General features: G+C 27.3%; 2 protein-coding genes across 4 annotated transcripts in view; one reads left to right on the plus strand and one right to left on the minus strand.

Moving 5' to 3' along the window:
* Positions 1-17,978, minus strand: part of Atg16 (Autophagy-related 16) — a 266,491-nt gene that overhangs the window by 115,647 nt on the left and 132,866 nt on the right. The gene's annotated exons all lie outside the window — the stretch shown is intronic.
* The window catches only part of neo (ZP and PAN domain-containing protein neyo), a 116,653-nt gene continuing 108,363 nt past the window's right edge, over positions 9,689-17,978 (plus strand). The window contains exon 1 of the mRNA XM_088188664.1: positions 9,689-9,878. The gene's annotated coding sequence lies outside the window, so the exon portion shown is untranslated. The remainder of the gene's footprint in view (positions 9,879-17,978) is intronic.

Raw genomic sequence — 17,978 nt, forward strand, 5'->3', positions numbered from 1 at the left:
AATTGCTAGGTTAATGAAGAAAGCCTTTAACAAAGTGGCGCATATGTTATTGAATAAAAAGCGAGTATGTGTGTGGGTATGCATAAAATATTTTTAGGCTCTAAAAAATCGTACATCTTAACCACCAAGTATAACCCTTAATCCTGTTAAAATAGATTGAGCCCTTTAACATTAAGCATATCAAACACTGTAATTCTATACCAAAGTAAACATTCTATACAAAAGTAAATGTATCTATTATATATTTTCTCAAGAAAATGCGTATGTCTATGTATTTGAATCATCATTGTGTAACACATTAAATCTATACGAATACCTTATTAATATTTGAGAGGCTTTAGACGGTCAAATTCCGTAATATGGCCGACTGAAGACGACTATGATGCAACTGGGCGGCCTATGCATCCAGCTGCAAACATACTTACATCGCATGCGGCGTAATTGCAATAATAATAGGCACATAAAGCGAAAAAAAGTTCAAGTTCATTAAACCACGTCGGCAAGGTCGCAATGGCACAAAAGGCTGCATCGTAAACCAAGTATAAAGATAATAATAAACACACATTCGCCATGATCGAATAAAATAAAACATCGGCTTAGATAATATAAATAAATGCTCGGAATTGCAAGGGTTAAATAATTAAGCGAGCAACAACGCTAATTGTCCAATAAGCTACGAAACTGGTTCGATAATAGCTATTCGAAATCTAAAAGCGCCGACAAGAAGTAATGAAAATTAAAGTTTTATTTAAAAAGTAAGCGGCCGGTTGAAATAGCGAGCGTCGGTTAAAGTTGAACCGTGAGTTAAAGGAGTGTTGCCATATATTAAAATTAATCGGACTGCCATTTTATTAAATTAATATAAATAAATCACTTTGTATGTGTGGTTTAAATAGCGTTTTTCATAATGTGCAATAAATAAAATGATTTGCTGCAAATATAAAATCTGGCATTTACTTGTAGTAATATTTGGTTTACTATTAATTTGACCTTTTCATTTAATGGTTTAATATTTATGTGTATTTTATTTGAAGTTTCGAATTATCGACAACTAAACGTGTAATTATATATTGTGTATAAAACATATTTAATAATAGTATTATTTTTTACTGTGTAAAATTAATTAGAAACGCTCAATCTTAGATTTCCTGTAATTTTGAGTTATCAAAAAAATTACAGGAAAAACATAAGGTTTGTGCTATTAACATGTTTATGTCCATAGCAAGATTTTTATAATGTAATGAAATAATATTGATAGATTATTATTATATTCATGTAAATTGTAAAATAAACATATCCTTGTTTTTTAATTTTTGTAAGAGAGCACATAAATAGCAAAAACAGATTAAGAAAACTAATACGACATTTAGTGAGATAATAATTATTTATATTAATAGTTTTAACTAGTAGCTTTAATAAGTTCAATATACGCTATTAATATAGTATTAATAATAAACCATAATATAAAATATATATTACGCTATTAATAATGAACCATAATATAAAATAAATCGTTTTAAATTTTATAATGGTAATTCGAAAAGTTAGATTAACTACTTAAATATTGTAAATAGCTAGTGGTAAAACAGCAAATCGACAATATAATATATAACGCAAATAAATATATATATATATTTACTCTCATCAAATATTTTTTTTTTTTAAATAAAGGCAGTGAATAGAAAATCCAATATTATTTTGTAATTATTACAATAAAAGCACTTTTTAAAATATGATATTTAATAAATATAACAATAAAGATAAACCATCTTGACTGTTGGATTGTAATAACAACACTATTCTTTAACAACTAGCAATTAAATAAAGGTTGAAATTATGTTATAAAATAATACTTGCATATTTTTACCATATTGTGGGAAAAAGTAAAAGAAATAAGAAAAGTTGTTATTGGTTAAGAGAAAAAAGCAAGCAGCGATTTTCAAAAAGATCAACGAATCGATAGTATCTTCATTATACATTGCAACTCATATGGCTTAAGATCGGAAACAATTAAGTTATATTATGGAAAACGAAATAAAAATAAATTCTTCTCAGAAAAATAGATTATAAATACTGTAGCTTTATTTTTCATTACAAATCACTTATAAAAGTTAGGTTGTCATTAAAAACATTTAAAAAAAAATATACTATAAAATGTTTTTAAGGATTTTACTAACGTTAATGGTTTAATAATGTTTTCTCAATTAGGATCAATTCAGATTATTATGTAAGTAATCAAACAGTTTTATATCCTACATATAAATTTTAATTATACATTATAAGGTTTTAGTGTTTAAACAAAAAATACCAATTAACTTTTAAGGTTAGATACTATATAATCAAATATTACATTTATGCAGATTCACTATTTAAAATACGAACTAAAGTTGACACATGATCACGGTTAAGATTGTCAGTTCTCATACTCATCTAATTTACAAAATAAAAATCTAGAAAAAATGACATGCTAAAGATGCAGAACAAAATTATAAAAAGTAAAAGAAGCGTTGCCCTGCTAAAAATTTTTAGTATGTTTACAAAATAAAAGCTAGACTTAGTTATATAAGTACACCTACTTTTTTAACGCAAAATGCACTGATAATTGTGTCAAATATAAATTCATTAGCCAAAATATTATTTTGTAAATAAAAATAATAATTACCAGAATTAGTGGATTATTTTTTTTATAATTTAATGCAGTGCTTTTAATTTAAGTAAAGTTACAAAAATATAGTTACAAATACAATTGGATAAATTAAAAAAAAAATGGGTAATGCTTCATATGAACTTCACCTACATGTTATTAACGCAATTTATAAAGTTTAAGATATTTGGTATACTAATGAAAGTGAGAAAGTGATAATTAACTGTTCATGTAGTATTTTTTTTGTAATATTTATTACCATTTCAATGCATTTTTTAGACATAATAACTATACATAAGGTTTATAATACATCTCTATTACCACGCTTCATAACTTTTTGATACGTTTTTATTATTAAAATTAAGGAGAAAAGGCAAAAGAATGGTTTTCAAAAATATTGATAAATCAGATTAAGGACAAGCCAGATCTTCTTTGTATGTTTCACTGACATGAAGTGATGAATGATAAAATAATGTGAGAAGCCCAATGTTAAGTATAAAAATATTAATATATAAGCAAATATTAACATACAATCAGCTAAGATCTTGAAACGATATAGAATTAGAGAGTCTGAAATAAATATTATAAATGAATGTCTCGTTTTGTGGTACAGTAAGTACTAAAATTCATAGTTCTCATACTCCTCTACTTTCCAGTTAAAAAAAATTCGCAAAAAAGAGACATTATCAGCAAGGATTTGAAACTTTATAGAAAAGTTTTAAGAAAAAAAGGCACTATTAAAAATGTAAATTAAAAAAAAAATCGCATTGTATAATTATTGAAGAAAACCCTAATATGAAAGATATATTAATTCCATTCGTCATTTATTCTAATATTAATCCACGAAAAAAATATGGAATTTTCTTCACACACCTTTAAACCAGAAATGTTTTTATATAAATATATAAAAATCTAGAACTACATGATTTATATATTGAATTAATTTTTTTGCATTCTTAAAGCATTAGGAATATAAAACATTATTAAGTATACATGTAAACAAATTTTTGGTAATGTGTTTTTTCTGTCAAATATCAGTTTAAGGGTCGCTATAGCCGCAAGCCTTTTAGAACTTAGTTCCGCAATATTTGATAATTAAAATTAATTAATAACTAATGTTTGGATTCTTTTTAAAAATTAAAAAAAAATCTTTTGTAATTTAATATTTATAATAATAGTTAAAAGATTTTTTTTAAATATTTATAAGGCAATAAAAAAAATATTATAATTTTTTTCGTACATCTTCAAATCAGATTCTTATAAAATAAATATAAAAGTCCTATAACTTAAAGTAGTAGATTTAATTCATTGAATTAAAAAAAAGTGACAAGAATCATAAGCCTTCAAACATTTTTTATAAATGCTAACTTGGATAAACTTAGAAAATAGAGAAAAAATCTCATCGATTAACCAATATAACAGTCATTATCACTGCGGTTTAACCGGATCCGTTGCATCCTAACCATACAAGCGCACTTTCTTACATTCCTCCGTTAAAAGTGCGAAGATTACAACTTACAGCCGTGATGAGAATACTGTGCGAATTCTCCGCGCGATTTGTTTGTGTCACACCTGTGTCACACAACTCGTGTCCGTGAAGGTTACTTCCACAGCACGTGCAAATTCCGAAGTTAACTTTTTTATGGCTCAAAATTAGCTGTCTGTGGAAAATGATGAAGCGTCGCTGGCGTGCCATGTGACAATTGATGGCAATAATGGCACAGGGTAGTAATAATAGCACCTTCCGGAGACGGATAATAATCTAAGAGAGAAGATTCCATGAGAGTAAAAATAATTAATAATAAAGTGAAAAACATACAATGCTTAACGAGTTTAATTAAAAGGCTTAGAAGTTTTTGCTAACTTTTCTTCTACACGTTTAAAATATTAAATAATTGTACTTATAGCATTATTTATAACTTAAAATACTATTTTGTAATTAAAGAAATAGTTTTAACTAGGTACTTAAGACTGTAATATTTTATATCCTTTCCGTGTACAATATTTCATTTTACGTTTAGTCGAAAAGTAGGAACAAGAAAATTACTTTTTATTTTTTAACATATTTATTATAGATTTAAATGCATTCGATAAACTTCAATATAAAATATGGTTGTTTTTGATTGCCTAATCTATCGACAATTATTTTAAAAAAAAAACAGTTCTAAACATTAGGGTTCATATATCGTTAAACGCGTATTAAAACGAAAGTTTTTCACTGACTATAAATTTCTAAAGAAACATTTTAACAACAACAAATGATGAAATAGTCAGCTATTTATAATAATACATATTCAGGTCAATTCATTATGTAAGTAAACTTTACAAGTTCAATATTATATGTTAGTTAATTTCCTATCTATTCATACGCATGACTGATAATACTCCTAAATGGAATAATCATGTAAATAAAACATACTTTTGACTTCTAAGAATCTAGATAAAAAAATGTACCGTTTTGTGGTTACGTATAAGCTTTTATTGCACATGCGATTGCTTATATTAAACTAAATTAGAATTAACTTGTTTTCGAGAAATTCTATTGAAATTGTTTTTTTTATCGAATCACTGATTTAATTAGCATCTGTACTTATGTAAGGTAAAAAAACAGTTAATATAATAATCATGAAATATTTAATAGCCATTATTTTGAAACTTGATAGTATAAAATATTTATGACAAACATATACATATAAATGATTAAAATTAAGATTATTCTGATCTTCTCTCATAGCCGAGATTTAATTGTGTTTTATAGCAATTTTAGTAACATTACAACAATAATATAGCATTACCATAAGATAACTAGATTTAAATGAAGAATCATAGTTTTATTTATATACTTCGTGTTTTTGGATATTGCCAATTTTTTTTATAAAATTATTTAGTAAAATTAATGTTTATTTTAACCCTTTGGTTTTTCTTTGAAAAAAAATATCGTGACTTAATTACAGTTATAGATTTGTAATTTAAAAAATAAATATAGCTTTTGTAGATTAATTGTATATTGTCGAGATATAATATACTGTAATTAGTAAGTAGTTTTTACTTGCATGTACTTGTTTTAGTTTAATTCAATTTCATTATTGCTTTTAACTAAAACAAATATAAACTATAATATATATTTCAATCAAGGTTTTCAATATTTTTGAATATTGAGAATAATATCAAATATAGCAACTACATGTTCATATTACATCACATCCTTTTTTAAAACTAAATTTTAATATAAATTATATTAAAGCAATGTTAATTGCTCTTTTTAAAATCTTAAATTAAAATGTGTTTTAAGAAAAAGCTTTGATCTATAAAATAATTCGATAATAAGATATATTTTTTAAATATGTCCTTTATGTGCATTTAATCTCAAGTAAAATTGATAATTTTCAGAGAATAATATTAAAAATATTTTTATACTTTGATGTAACCATAACCACTAAATAAATTCGTAATGGTAAAATATTCGCAAAACAGAAATTGCAATTCACTTAAAAAAGTATATTAGATATTAAAAATCAAAATTTAGTTAAAGTTCTAGATTGAATTTATAAATTAAAAAAATATTAAGTGTATTTTGAAATTATATTAGCAAATGTGAAAAAATATTATAATAGTAGTCATTCGTCAATATAACACTAAAATAATTGCATTTAAAAATATTAAGTCATTTTTAGAAAATTTTCTTTTTCTAGAGCTTAAAAATCAGCTCAACATTATATTTATTAATAAAATTTTATATTACACTATAGTGTCTTTGTACATTGACCATTTATTGAATTAAAATATATTTTTAAATATTTTTTTTGGAAATATTATGTATTTTTTTTTCGATAATTATAGTGGGTTAATTCTCAATTTAATTCTCATTGATCAAAAAAATTGGTCTAAATAATTCAAATTTTTTAAAGTAAGCAACATAATATTTGATATTGTGAACAAGTTGAATTACTTATAAGATAAATTTTCCGCAATTTTGATTCCCTCAATAGTTATAACATGTAACATTAAAATATTTTGAAGCTTAGTTGAAGTTTAAACTTGCAATTATAAAACTACGAAAATTCTGTAGATTAACCAATTATTTGTATTTATTTAATTTTTTAAAAATAGCTTTTAGAAATAATATGTTTTTTTTCGATGATTTTCGTGAGCAAACTTTCAAAGCTCTATTTGAGCAAAAAACTGGCTAAATATGAACCGCACAAATCTATATAATGCTTATATCGTTTAACATAATTCTTAAGTGTGTTTAAATAACACAATATATTATATTGTAAGCAAGTAAAATTACATGAAAAATAAATTCTCCGCAGGAAAGGAATTCCAATTCGTCAATAATTATAATTTCTTAAAGGCTCAGTTAAAATTTTATTTGTAATTATGAAAGTATGAGGTTTTTATACATTGACCATTTTTGTATTAATTTTTTTAATCATTTTTCTTAAATAATATGTTTTTTTTCGATAATTATTGTAAGAAAAAGTCCACTTCCAAAGTTCTATTTGATAAAAAAATAATTAATGCTTGCAACTAATTTGCACAGCTCGGGTAAGATTTATATAATGCTAATTAGGGCATTTGAACCGGGTAGAACCGGAACCGGGTACCCGAAATGGTTTTCATGGAACCGAAAACCGGGTAATTTTTGACGGGTATCCGGTTAATTTCATTTAAATCATTTTTTCCATTATTTCAAATTAAATGGAAGAGCCGAATCGGCGTTCTTAAGCGACTAACGTCTTTGAACGACCAAAAAAGGGACAGAACTTACCGACCTATAGATTTCGAGATAAACGAATGCATAGATAAGGATTATTTTGAAAGGATACAGTTGTAAATAAAAATAAATTTTAATGCGTTGTAGGGTGAAAATATAACACATTAGACTCCTTAGTGTTTTTAAAATATAACTTTTTACAAAAAGAACATCACTAAAACTTTGTTTCTCTACCTACATATAATACTTATAATTAATACAATCATCTAATTTCTTTTATGATTTTATTAAAATTTATTTTCTTCGTATTTATCATGTGCAATTTGTATTATTATTGCCAAATATGTGTTAAAATAAATATTTCGGTTTTGTACTGTTACACATGTATGTTGTATGTAAGTATATGTATATATGTACCTACCGATGGAATGTAAAAATATTTCGATTGAGTAAAGTATTAATAATTACATATTATAGAGATTTTATTTCAATACCTTATTTTAAAGTAAAATTGATGTTAATTATTAAAGTAAATTATTAAAGTGAAAAATTATATTAATTATTAAAGTAAAATGAAATATATCACGTCATATTCAATCAAAGATTCAAATATAATAAAAATTGAACTCTTAACGGCTTACAAAAATTACCCGGAACCGAACCGGGTACCCGGTTCATTCATTAAAAATACCCGTATAACCGGGTAATTAATGAAGCCGGGTAGTTGGATGCCCTAATGCTAATATTTTAACATGATTCTAAAGTACATTTAAATAACACAATATATTATATTGTAAGCAAGTAAAATATCTTAATAGATAAATTTTCCGCAGGACAGAAATTCCAATTCGTTCAATAATTGTAACATAACAATTAAATTTTCTTAAAAGCTCAGTTAAATTTTTAATTTATAATTATGCAACTATGAGGTACATTGACTATTTTTTGTATTATTAAATATTTTATAATATAGATTTTAGAAATATGTTTTTTTTCGATTAATCTCGTAAAATAACTCTCAAAGCTCCATTTGATCAAAAAACTATTTAAATATAAATCGCGCAACTCAATGCTCATATTATATCATATATTTTCATGTGATTCTCAAGTGCATTTAAACAACACTATTTGATATTATGAAAAGCTAGTAAAACTATTATTTCTGAAAATACTTCAAATATAATTTTTTCGCAAGGAGAATTAAGATTTTAAATAGTTAAATTTTTAAATACCATATAAAATTCATTTAAAGCACAGGTAAAACTTTAATTTTTAAAACAGGAATGGTGTATTTTACTATAATATATTAGACTCTATACATCGCTAAAAAAATCAAAATAAATAATTTATCTATTTTTTTAAAGATCTTAATACCAAACATATAATTCTTATAAAGCCATAAAAAAAGCTATTAATTAATTTAAAAATAATATTAATTATAAATAAAAGCAATCATAAACTATCATTTTTTATTGATAATAATTAGATACGTATATTTATATAGAATTTTGATTTCTATAGTGCTGGTAAAATATATTTAATATTAATTAATTGTGTGTTTTCGTAAGACAGCTCCAAATCTAAAAACTCAATTTGAACCTCAATCGCACAAATCAGGCAAGTATATGAAAATAAACTTTGCTAGTTCGTAACTCAATATATGTTTGAAGCAGAAAACGTGAAATTTTACAAGAAAATATAGATAAAAATGAAAAGTAATTATAGAAGTATACTATTAATTACTACAATAATAGAATGAGTTAAGAGCACAAAGCTTTTGTATAATATACAATGAAGCTCTAATTTGAACTTAAAATCTATGTTTCATATTCATTTGTATTTCAACACCATGTTTGATATTTTTGCAAATGATCAGATTTACTTAAGAATGATATCCGATATATATTTTTTGTGGCAAAATTTTTTCATCATGGACTAGAATTCGCAAGAGAGAAATTTTAATTCGCACATCAAACTCAAGTTGTTCTTAATCGTCCGAATCGCACAATATCACTCCCACCGCCGAAACGAAAGTGTTGCGCGGCTGTTGCACTTGTTCGGGTGCCTCGATCAATCATCGCCGATGCATTACATAATTGAGGTCAATGCCTCGCAATTACGGCCGATCATGCGAACCCGGCAACGGTCGGCCGTGCAAGAACACCACCGGCCGCCGAACTTGCCACTGTCTCTCTCCACTTTCCGCCGTCTCTTTCTCTCTCTCTTCGGCCGTTTCCGTGAGCGCTCGCACCTGACCCGTTCTCTCCCTGTCTCGCAAGGTTGAGGTTGCATATACACTATGATGTTATAACCGGCCGTCAAAGCGTGTTCAAGTTCAGTGTCAAGCCGCAAGCTCTCGGCGCAACACCACTAGCACCAGCAAACGACCGATCCGGAGGCAGCGCAGCGACCAGCGATCTGCCAGTTTCATAAGTGCATAAGCAGTGCCCTTGCTTGCTAAATTATTTTCTTTACGGACAGCAAAAAAATACATTTTGTGCCAGTGTCCCGGAAACAGTGAGTATCATTCAATGAATATCGAACTTCATACATTATTCAAAACGCAGCGTTTTGTCGAAACGAGGCTGATTTCACGCGTTAAACGTACGAATGTGCATATTTTTAAAGTACCGCTATAAGATTTTTTTACCAAAATCGATCGATTCGGCGGTCAAAGTGGTTGGCAGGTTTGATAAACCCTAGCGAGTTTTTTACAAGGTGGCGTTTATGTGTTGTAAAATTTTATTGCTCAGTGTCAATCGAGTGCGAGGTGAGGTTTGCAATATCGGTAATTTAGTATAACAACTATAGTTAAATATAGTAAATATATAGCGAGTACAGAAAATTAAATTTGATATAAAAGCTTAAAAGAAGATTTTTTATATATATAAATTACGAATTAATAATTAAATCATATACAATTTAAAAAAGCTGATATTAAATAGAATGAAAGTAATTTTAACCAACTAAGAAATAAAAATTATTTGTAATAAATCAAAATTAAATGTAATTTCATTATATATATATTATACATATAAGTATACATATATAATATAAATCTAGAAATTTTGACTATATTTAATGCATTAAATGCATGCATTAAAATTGCAAACAATTTTATAACTATCTAAGCTTTTATTTAAAGCATTTATTCATTATTAAAATTAAAATATTTATTAAAAAAAAAATATTATAAAGTAAAATATTAAAAATATAAATATTATTAGGAAGATCAAATTATTAAGTTAAAAATTATATGTAGTATGGATTAAATAATTATTTATTACATAGGTAGTAATATTTATAAAAAAAATTATTCTCGATTGAGTATTGAGTAATAAACATTTTCCTGTACGTTTTACAGATATAATTTTTCTAACTGAATGAGTCGAGATATTTTCAGACATATTTAAATATTGCTTTCAATATCAATGGAGTTAATTCTTAAGACTATCTGAAGCTATTTTAGCAAAAAAATCAAAATGGCATTATTAAGTAATTATTACCTAAAGCTATTTACATATAAAAAATATATTTTATTTGTAATAAACTACGCTAACATATAATGTACTTGTAGATAATGTCAGTAAATATTTTTTATAGATTAAATATATTTTTCGTTAGTTTATATAAGTGCTTAGCAATTACTTTATAACAAATAGATTATTTATATCAACGCTTAGAAAAATATCAAACACATTTTTGCGCATTCATTCCATTTAATCTCCATCAAGTCCAATTAGCTACCGGCAATCCAGCTACTTCCCTATCAATCTTACGAATCCGCCTCGATCTCAGCATACAGTCGGCCGATCAAAGGATCTCGCATGCCATACAGTACATCCCGTGCGCGCGCGTGTGCAACAATGCAATATTCAATCAAAGCTCTATCATCCCCATAAATCCATCGCCGGAAGTCGCGCCAGATAAACGATACAGGGCCGCATCAGTCGCCGACTTTAAAGGGCTCCCTCGTATGACACCAGAATGGACTCCCGCGTCCAGGCGTATAAATAAAGCCAACGATTTATGGCGCGTTTGTGACCGTCGTCGCCGCTCTTATTTAGCACTAGTTGAGAGAAGACTCGGGCTTATTTATCGATATTGTAATGGGGCCATTATGAGGCGGCTAATAAGTGAAAAACGTCACCGAGGCAGTGTAGCACCCTGTGTGTGTATCATGCGGCGGGATGCGTAATTAAGTAACTGCGGCGTTTACGTTGCGGCATTTATTAGCGTCAAAGGGTTGCGTAATTAACTGGGGTTATTTAATACTAGAAAATACTGTGAAAAAAATCTATAAAGTAAAAAAATATATTATATACTATCTTTAGCATGATGCTATAGCATGTTATATTTAAAAAAATATGCAGTACCATCTAATTAACTTACATTGCTTTTTCACACATTTTTGGTTTACAATGTAGTGCTAACTAAATTTTTTGATAAATCTATTTTATATAACTGTTGTAAATATAGCGACTAAATATTTTAATTGAATATATTGTTTAGTTGTTAAATATTATAAAAATATTTTTTCAAGGGTTTAAACTGTAGTTTGAATCAATTAATTTATAATCCTCAAACATACAATATTTAAGAAAATTTAAGAGTTTCAGAAAAGCAGATGTCGTTCATAATTAACTCCTCGGGGGTTCAATTAAATAAACTTTTTCGGTATATACTGGTTATTTATATTCCATAATTTATTTAATTATAGATAAATATAAATAAATCATATTCAGAGTCAAGGGCCATTAGCATCACCGGTTGCGTTCAAATTTACATATAAACATCGATAAAAGCCGTGGCTATTCGGATATAATAAAGAGCTCACTATACATAACGGAAGCTAATCGTGAGAAAAAAGATCAAATCACACGATGGCTGTATTATAAAATATTAGTTTTATTCTGGAATTTTCGCGTAATGTAAGCGCAAGAGACATCGACGCTCGGTAAAGCGTTAAACCTCGCGGTTAAATATTATCGCGCGCGAGACGGCCGATCGCGAAAGTGATTGCGAAAGCGAACATAATAAAATATTATTCAACGGAACGTAAATCTTTCTGCATGAAGATCTCTCGGATGCTGCATGAGGCATAAACACGCGCTCGGCATACAAACGACAAGTGGGATTTGACACACAAAATAGACGACATTGTTGTAAATAGTGAGCGAAAGTGATTCAATAAGGAATAATAATTTCAATACAAATTTAATATCAGAAAAGTATATTGTAAGGAATATACAATGTAATAAATGGCATTGGAATATCAGAATTATAAAACATGTATTTAAAGCTTACAGTTTTAACATTGAAGTGTGAAAAGTTGAATGTATATATTAATAAAAATACGTGAACATTGTTTTTAAATAGGAAAATAAAAAGGGAAAATACGTAAGAGTATTAAAATATATTTAATAGTTTCTCAAATAGTTAGCAAAATACTAATTTGTTATTAAACACAAAGTCTTACATACATATATCATATCATAGAAACTAATTTTATATTTCTTTATAAATAAAAATATACAATAATAGTGAATGGATATAAATTTTAATGATTTAAATATGTATATATGGGAACACATTATATTGAATATTCCATAGCATATTGCTTATAGAGCATAGTAAAATCTGCATCGTAAAATATTAAATAAAAATAAAATTACATATTATTATATCACATACAAATTTAAGGTGTTAAGTATAAATTAAATAACTTATAAATTATCAACTTTACTGTAAGGATATCAAATTATAATTATATATATTTTATAATAATTGTTATATTAATATATTGTAGTAACTTTTTTTTTATGTAAACTTTATTTTTTAATAGGTGAAGTTAAGCTTAAAAATTATGCAGTATTTCTATCTATTATTTTTATAGAACTAGTGAATTGTCTTTAAAAGATTACATTTTTTAGAGCGTATATATTATAATCTTAAAATAATTTAATCATAAGCTATTTAATTAGGATTTAACAGAAATATATTTATATTATATATTAAAATAAATTATATTTAATAAATCACATAGAGACTAGTGGTATTCAGCATTAATTAAATAACTTTTAATTGTCGACTTTACTGATTATACTGTTTTTTTAATACATTAAAATAAATATCTATATCTTCCGTTATATTATCATAGTATATGTTTTTATGTTAGAAAAAAAACATATTTTATTTAAAAGCGTTATTATATATATGTATTAGAATAGTGGCAATACAAAATCGTATTGGCCTAAAATAGAATTTGCAAATTTACGCATAGGACCATCGTTTTTTCAAACATAACATTGTCAAATAGAACTTAAGGTTAAATTATACTTTTATATTATATAAAAATATTTTAAGAATAATTAATTTATTTGCATTTTTATTCGAGTCCCTTTAAATTATTTATTATAATACGGTCATAATATTAAATAAGTAAAGCTAAACTAAAAAATCATATGCTAAATTTACCTCTATTAAATATGAGCTGACAGTAAATACAATATGATGTAATAATAATTCAATGTACCGTTCGGTAGCAGTTCAAGATTGTAAATTAGCAATGGATCGCACATATAATATGTATATACATCTATTTAATAATATACGTATATAGTTTTAGAGGACAAGGTTGCGTACAGATTAATTGTCAGCCCAGATTTGTTCCGGATCGATTAACGGTCAGGTGGGTCCCCGATAAGGCCCCGGTTCAGAATGTATGGAAATGCATTTGTGCCGGTGCATCGAGGCCTTGCACTTTTCTCTCTCTCTTTCTCATACACTGGACAACGGTATATTCCTGTAGTTGAAGACCCGCTACACGCAGCGGAACCGAACCGATCCGGTTCCGAATTTGGACAGATTGTCCGGCGAAAGAGACCAGGATAAAAAAAAGCAACAATGCAAACAATGTTACATTGCAAAAATGTGCAATTTTATCGCAATGCGGGGCCCGTATGGCGCGTAATGTATGCTATGATAATATTTTTTCATGTCGGCTATTATGTCATATAGTGCGTTGTAAAAAAAGAGATACCGCCAAAGTCGATTAAAAATTAATGCATATCGTATGAGGTCGAAGGAAAAATATCACGTTCGTACATCCGTATGATTTTAACGGGTGTACGAGCGTGAAGAAATTATATGTATTATTTTTTATTCGCAAATGGTCAATTATGGGCCTAGATGTTCTGTTTTTATATTAAAGATATGTGTATATAAAATTTAATATTTTTAAAATATATATGATGCTATTTTTTTTGCATGCTTATAATATATATTATATTTACAACAATACATTAAAATATTTTAATTAGTTATACAACTATATATAATACTTTCACACTATAAAAATCGCAGCTTTTGTTAGTGACATATTTAGGTTAGGTACTTCTTATTTCTTACAAAAAAACTGTTATTTTGAGAATTTATACAGAGCCTTTTTGTTGAAAAATAAATTTGTACGAATATTTTAAGATCTTTTAAAACCACTACATAAGAAATGATAGCTCAATGACAGATGTTTAAAAATATGCATGTTTTCTTGGAAGCTTTCAATAGAAGTCAAAAGTGTTTGAGTTCAAAAAATTCCCATTTTTATTTCTTGTGTGATTCACAATTCAGACAAAATTATCGAAAATTGTCGATAAATTAATAAATAGCATCTAAGCCGATAAACTAATTGGAACGTAGTGTATAGATGGTTGATAAAAAATTTAATTACTTTAATTTTTTATTAAATACTTCCAACTAGAAATATTTGAAATTAAGTAAAAACACTTTTTTTCAGAATGAAAAATACGGAAATTTAGCATTATCTTAAAATCTATTCTATTTAATTTATTTTCGGATTTAGTGTACGATTTAACATAAGTAATGACTGACAAATGTCATCAGACAAATTCACTGTAAATTAGTGTAGCCGGATAAAAAAATCGGCAGATTGCAAAAATGTATGGGGAACATAAATCTCATTTTTTTTCAATAATCCATAGGTTTTTCCGCTTTATCAAATTCAAATTATGAAACAACTATTATTGCTAAATTTCATTATGATTCGGGTGTATAAATACGGAAGCCCATAATTCATTCGTAATTCGACGCACTGTAATACGTGAAGTTATACGTCGATTCGCTCTGGTCATACGATTATTCGTGACTATTACACGAAAACATCATCATATTGAAGTATATTGTCTTCAACGATAATATACTGTAATATTAAAGTCAATTATCTACAGTAATATATATTCACATATTATATATGACATCAACTTTTTGTTCCTAAAAGGAAAAATTAGAATTTTTTGGAAATGAAAGAGATTAAAAAACCAGAATGTCTATTTATATCATTCAGATCAAAGAAGATGTATTTAATAATGATTTAAATAAATAAAAAGATTCTATATTAGTTTTATATAATTCGTAGTATTAAAAATTGTTTTTAACAATTTTTCTCCCACCTAAATAGCATACTTAAAAACATATACATTTAATTTGTTTAAAGTAATTATTTATACAAAATACTTGAGCTAAATTATGGGTTAATGGAACGTGTACCTAATATGTTGAGTAAATATATTATTAGATTTTTTTAAAAGTAATCGTACGCAAATTAAATAAACCGTTTTTAATATTGTATGTCCATAGAAATTATGTTTAAAATATTCTATTTATAAATTCAGGATTTAATATCAGGCTATTTTAAAAAATAGAACAATTACAACTTAAGCTGAACCAAATGTTACAAAAGAGCAATTAAGATTAAAAATAAAGCTTAATAATTGCAAATAAATATTTTATCTGTCTTTAAAATGTTCTAAAAAAATAAAAAGTAAAGCTGTTTTAAAACCGACATTAAATAGTGATTTAGATAAAATAGTTTAAAAAAATTATCAGTTAAATTAAATAAATATGAAAAGTTCGTATTAAAAAATATTTTCAAGCTGATATTTTTCCATCTGACGCATTTTAAAATGGCTCGAAAATATTATATTGTATTTTTTAAGGCAAATGTCAAAAATTTGCTGTTTTTTAGTAATGACATAAAAACAATATTTTTATAAAAATATAATATCTAGATGTTACATATTGTTTAAGTCTCTATCTATTCACTCACGTGTATTGAGTGAGGCAGGAAGGACTGCAATGTTGATTATAGAAAGGAATTCTAATCCCTTGCTCAGTATACAAGGAATAATGATTATGTATGTATTGTAACATATCTTATGTTAGAAATGTGTATATAAACACTTGATGGATTAACTTGAAAGCAACATTACTTGTACTATGGTTTTACAAGCTAATGTTGCATGGAAAATTTAGAGCTCTTGCTAGAAAATGGATCGCAACTTAGGGTCCCGCTCGAAAATATTTCGATCTTACGATTCTCATAACCCCACGGTGACCCTTGGGAGCCGGCAACATTTTCTATCTATCTATCTGGCAAGTCGGAGGTAATGCATCCACCTTGCTCAGATACAATCGACAATGATGTCGAGGAGTTTCCGCGGCGCATTGCACGGTTCAAACTTTGAACCAACAACAGCATCCATTCGCCCTGCGGATTTTAGCAAAGCGCACGTGATCACCGCAATACAATAATAATATTTCGAGCGGATGATGGACGAGCTCGGTGTGGTGCGAATCCTAATCGATTGCCTCGTAATGAGCGCATGCCTTCGTTTTGTGGAACGCCCCCGTCGCGGCGAGTTGATGATGTCGATTTGAGGTTAAAATCACATTAGCATGGTATCGCAGTAATTAGTTAAACTAGAGTGGTACATAATCAGGTTCAAGATTAATATAATTTAAATAAACAGATTGAGAAACAGAAATTTAAAAGCATTTTTAATTTATATAAAAAAATCTATAAATAAAATAATTATATATTAACATAATGTAATGGCACGCTCGAGTTTTACGCATCTCCTTTTACATCCCGATTCGCGTTTAATTGCCTCAGTATTATTGCTCTATAATCGAGTTTTGATGATGGGGTTTTTATTTGAGTATGAAAAAACTGTAATCGAGTCAAGTTGTTCCGCGGTAACAGTGCAACCATCAATCACACGCCTCGGTCAGAAAATTTCAACATTTTCATCATAGTAACGCCGATGTATTTGCATGTAAACGCTCATTCAAACAAAGAGTTTCGTAGTATTAATGATACTTAATTGCGGTTTTTAAGGTTGAAAAAAAAAACATCGATTGCTTTCGCTCCTCGGTCACGTTTGACACGCGCGCGGACATAAAGGTTCACGACCGCTTCCATACGATGATAATAATATCTCAATTACTCCGAGCTCGGCTAATCGACATTTAATAAATACATCCACAATGGCTACCGCCTTTGAAGGATGCTATCTGAGGATCTTTATTTCCTTTTCGTCTGTGGCTCACTTTCAATGGAGATGAAACCATCGAGATGCTGATCGCTAAGATATAATGTGTTGAAATGGCTTAATTGCCAATCCGATCGGCGTCAGATTAACAATAGCAATGATATTGACGATTGCTGCTTGTTTACTTTAGCTTTGATTTTTTTTGGCAGTGCCGTTACGGATTGTAGTGTACAAAACAAAAAATATGTTAAACATGTACATTGATTTC

The sequence above is a fragment of the Plectrocnemia conspersa genome, unplaced genomic scaffold (assembly GCF_051122295.1).
Source record: "Plectrocnemia conspersa isolate PC_06_02 unplaced genomic scaffold, ASM5112229v1 ptg000001l, whole genome shotgun sequence".
NCBI lineage: Eukaryota > Metazoa > Arthropoda > Insecta > Trichoptera > Polycentropodidae > Plectrocnemia > Plectrocnemia conspersa.